Consider the following 5,535-nt stretch of genomic DNA (forward strand, 5'->3'; position numbering starts at 1 on the left):
TGGGGTGTGGTGTGGGTATGGGTGTTTGTTTGTGTATGGGTTGGGGGTATGGGTGTTTGGGTGTGGGTAGGGGTGTGTGAGTGGGTGGGTATGTGTGTTTGTGGGGGGATGTGTATGTGTGGGTAGGGGTAATTGCGTCTGTGTATGCATATGTGTATGTGTGTGTGTGTATGTGTGTCTGTGTATGTGTGAATGCAAGTAATGATAGTGTATTTGATCATAATGATATGATGATGATGATGAAAAGGAGAGGGTGATGATAATAATGATGATGAGGTGGTAATGATGATGGTTGATGGGGATGGTGATAATGATGATATAATACTATCAACGATGATAATGATAATAATGATAATGACAATAATGGTGATAATGCTATTGATTATATTGATAATGATAATAATAATGGTAATGACAGTGATAATGATTATATTAATAATGATGATGATGATAAGAAAATTATAATAAAATTTAGGATAATGATACTGATGGTCATAATAATTATTATAATGATGAAGGTTACGATAATAATAATAATAGCAACAATAATAATCGTGATAATAGTAATAATATAAATAACATTGATTAGATAACAAGAACAACAACATAATAATAACGATGCTTATGTATGATAGTAATGGTATTGATAATAATAATGTTAATGATAATGATAATAGTAATGATAATGATAGTAATGAGGACAATGGTCACAATAGCAATAGTTATAATAATCATAATTTTGGTAAGGATAGTACAGTTAATGGTAGCAGGGGATGAAAATTATAATGATGATAATGGTAATAATAATAATTGCAATAATAACGACAATGATTATGATAATGATAATATTGACAGAATGATGGTAATAATGAGAACAGTGATGATGAAAATGACAGTAGTGATAATGAGAAGTAGAATGCAATAACAACAATATAAAAAAACTAATAATGATGAAAATTATGATAACGATGGTTTTGTTATTGTGATGATTACAAAAACGCACGCACGCACGCACGCACGCACGCACGCACGCACGCACGCACGCACGCACGCACGCACGCACGCACGCACACACACACACACACACACACACACACACACACACACACACACACACACACACACAAGCACAACATATATATGTTTAAATATCATTGTGTTATTCTTATATTTCGTTATTTATTCATTAATATGTGGAGTTAGGGGTAAAACGCATTAAATTTCTACTAGTAATGTTATAGTCTATGAGAATAATATGGTCACAGGTGAATCGTATATATGTTTAATCAACGATGATGTTTAAGTTTATAACAAAACAAATGCGCATCAGCGTGGTATGACGTACTCTCGATATAACATAAAAAGCCCTCCATTATATACTTAAAATAATTTGCCTTTGATAATATATTACGAATTTAGTTTTGATTTTGAGGGTTGTCTGCTTAATACACCGAATATGTGTGTATGTATAAATTTAATTGTACTCGGTACTTAAAAAGAAATGTTTCCATATCTTCAACAGCTGATAATGCATCCTATGACTTTAATTCCATACGAGTCAGAGTCAGAGATTTATAAGTCAGTCCAGTTATGATTCCTAGAAGATGTATTTCAGTCAAGTAGATAAAAATACTTGAGATTATGGATTTATGGGGTTTATGAATTAATGTATACGTTGTAGAGATTTCATTAGAAGCAGAAAAAAGAAAACACAGGTGGGTGTCAAAGACTTATAACTGAGTCCATTTATGATTCCTTGAAGATGTTTTTCAATCAAGTAGATAAAAATACTTGAGATTATGGATTTATAGGGTTTATGAATTAAGGAATACGTTTTAGAGGAATCAATTGAAGAAGAAGAAGAAAAAAAACATTCGTGGGATAAGGGAATTTTCGAGGAAAGTATTCACTCTCGGAGAATCCTGTGCGATGACAAGACGTGATCGTTATTGTCAGTGTAACCGCCCAGGACGATGTGTCATACTGTCTCATACTGTCACGGGTTTAGTTTGTCGTGTCTTTGAGGAGTATTAATTACGTTAACCAACTTGCAATGGCGAATTTAATGGACTTGCTAATAGTTAGTTATGATAGTTTTTTTGATACTTACTTCTTTAATGAGCAGAAGATTGTTTGTTTTTTATGTAAAAAAACGAGGAGAAATTATGCTAAGTACCCGAGGAAATGGGTTTTAAGAGAGAGAACGATGTTTGTCCATAATTAACGAATGGAAGTCATATAGTGAGTTAATGAATTTTTAAGCTAATGAGGAGGGTAATGAGGGGTAATGATCATGGTAATGTGAGTCACGGGAAGGTGTGAGGGTATGAGGATCATGGGCTGTGAGTAAAGGCGCAAATAGTTTGACTGAAGTTCTGCCAAGTGCCAAGTGGGAGCCGAAAAAGAGGGAGGGAGGGAAGGAGGGGACAGAGAGAGAGAGAGAGAGAGAGAGAGAGAGAGAGAGAGAGAGAGAGAGAGAGAGAGAGAGAGAGAGAGAGAGAGAGAGAGAGAGAAAGGAAAGAAGGAGACAAAGAGAGAGGGGGGGATAAGGAGATGGAGAGGGAGGGAGGGAGCAAGAGAGAGGGTGGGAGGGAATGAGAGGAAGGAAGGGAGGGAGGAAGGGAAAGAGGGGGAGGGAGGAAGGGAGAGGGAGGGAGGGAGGCAAGGGAAAGGGAGAGAGAGAGAGAGAAAGAAAGAGAGAGAGGGGGGAGAAAAAGAGAGAGAGAGAGAGAGGACGTTAAATGTGACACGAGGAAAGTAAAGAATTTATTTTTTACTTTATTTTTTTACAGGATAATCCTTTGTCAGTCAGGTATCGAGAGTTGGTCTGAATTTATCAAGTGCATTTTTTTTAACTTTGCGAACTTCGTGTTTGAATTTTATGATCAGTAAGAACTATAAATAACATCAGAGTGTCCGTGTGCATGTGTGTGTATATATGTATATATATATATATATATATATATATATATATATATATATATATATATATGTGTGTGTGTGTGTGTGTGTGTGTGTGTGTGTGTGTTTCTTAGTGCGAGCGCGCGCGCGATATATATATATATATATATATATATATATATATATATATATATATATATATATATGTATATATATATACATATATATTCATATATTTATGTATACATATATATATATACAATATATATATATATATACATATAAACATATATATACACATATCCACACACACGGACACATATATACATATATATATACACATACACACACACACGGACACATATATGCACACTTACATATATATTTGTACACACACATACATATACATATGTGTGCAGCTCCATACTTTTTCAAAGCCTTACCGTGTGTGTACGCACCTGCCGCCTCGCACGTGTGTGTGTCCGCGTGCGTGCGTGCGTGTGCAGCCGTAGACCTCAGCCGGGCAGAACAGCGTCGATGGAATGGTTATGGCCTAAAAATAATCTTTGACTAATGTTCATGCCCCGGAGACGAAGCTAAAAGTGTAATGGAAAATTTCCCTTAGGATTTTCTCTTCTTAAACTGGCTGACTGTTGACATTGCGGGCTGGGTTAGGACACGGTGTTGTATGGAATTATTTTTTTCATGTAGGAATTAAGAGAGGTTGTGTGTGTATATTGAGTGGGATGTTGGGTTTTCTTTTCCTTTCTCTCATTCTCATTATCGCTCTCGCTCTCCCTCCCTCCCTCCCTCCCTCCCCCTCCCCCTCCCTCCCTCCCTCCCCCTCCCCCTTCCCCTCCTTCCCTCTTCTTCCCCTTCCCCTCTCTCTCTCTCCCTCCTTCTCCCTCCCTTTCTCTCCCCCTCTCCCTCTCCCTCTACACAGCCTCCCTTCCACCCCAGGGACACGGGTGGAGGTAAACATCATTGTCCTCCGGTTAAAGACATGAGATTAATAAAAGATATATAAAAGCTGCAGTGTGAGATCCCATCACTTTGACGTCATTTCTGTCCTCAAAACCTTCAGGATAAGAAGGATACAGATTTTGGATACGAATTCTAATGGGATCGTTTTTCTTTTGTTTAACTGATGATAGGGTTGGAAACCATTTCAGTGCAGTTATACTCTTATCTCTGTTCGCAGTTAATAAAAGTAATAATAATGAGGATAATAATAACATGATAATGATTATGATAACAATGATAATAATAATAATAATAATAATGATAATGATAATAACAATAATAATAATAATAAAGATGAAGATAATAATACTAATAATGAAAATGATAAGAATGACAATAATGATGATAATATTTGTAGTGATAATTGTAATGATAATAATAATAACAATAATAATGATAATGATAATGATGATATCGCACGTATAATACAATTAATAGGATGTTAACACATAACGATAATCTTAATGATAATACACATGAATTATTATTAATAGAACGTTAACACAACTGATGATGAGAACAATAATAATGACGATAATGGTAGTAGTAGTAATAGCAATAATAATGAGGATTTTAATAGTAATGATAATAAAAATGATTATAGAAATAATAATTACAACGCACATAGAATATTTTTAGTGAAATATAAACAAACATGATGATATTAATGATCACAATGATAATAATGTTAATGACAACAATTAGAATATTAGGAGCAAGTGAGTTATTGAACAATATGAATGCATTATGCAAGAAAACCTGAACTTCCACTTCATTTATTACATTATCTATTTATTTTTTGCTGAAATACTTATGTGATATATAAACTCACATCGTCTGTTTTTATCTTGGCTGCCATTACCAAAATTTCGGTGAAAATGCATTACCTAGATATTTGGGAGAAGCTGTCAGTCACACCTTGGCAACAGCAAATGAAGATTATTTCTCGCTCAGTTGGAAAGTACACACACACACACACACACACACACACACATATATGTGTGTGTGTATGTGTGTGCGTGCATGTGTGTGTGCATATATAATTGTGTGTGTGTGTGTGTGCATGTATTTGTATATGTATATGATATGATATATATGTACATATATACTATATATGTATATACTATATATATGTATGTATTTATGTATATATATATATTATATATATATATATATATATATATATATATATATATATATATATAAATTTATTTATATTGCATTGTACACATACCACATTGACAGTTTTGTTGATTGAGACTCATACACTCAAACTATGTTGTCAGAATACCTAACATAACAGGTTGGACTTAGAAATGCAGTTGTTATTTCGGCTCAGAACTGCACGGCATGTAGAGTCAATTATACCACCAGTATGGTACACACTGACGTTGTTTTCTACAAACCTATAGAAACGAATTTATAGAAACAAACAACAAACCACACTCATTATGGTTGCGACATTCTTAAGCAAACACAGTGATTTTAATTGCCATTTTAGATTGTTTTTTATAGTGTTTATTTTTTTTCAAGTTCACGCATTTTATTTGGCATCGCTCGGGTATCCGGGGTATGTCGCTATGCTAATACAATGTCCCCATCTATTTTCAG

The 5,535-nt window shown here is 34.4% G+C and overlaps 1 protein-coding gene across 1 annotated transcript in view; it reads right to left on the minus strand.

Moving 5' to 3' along the window:
* Positions 1-3,469, minus strand: part of LOC113813556 (uncharacterized) — a 26,445-nt gene extending 22,976 nt beyond the window's left edge. The window contains exon 1 of the mRNA XM_070133474.1: positions 3,345-3,469. The gene's annotated coding sequence lies outside the window, so the exon portion shown is untranslated. The remainder of the gene's footprint in view (positions 1-3,344) is intronic.
* Positions 3,470-5,535: the final 2,066 nt, after the last annotated feature.

Source organism: Penaeus vannamei, chromosome 1 (assembly GCF_042767895.1).
Source record: "Penaeus vannamei isolate JL-2024 chromosome 1, ASM4276789v1, whole genome shotgun sequence".
In the NCBI taxonomy this organism is placed as follows: Eukaryota; Metazoa; Arthropoda; class Malacostraca; order Decapoda; family Penaeidae; genus Penaeus; species Penaeus vannamei.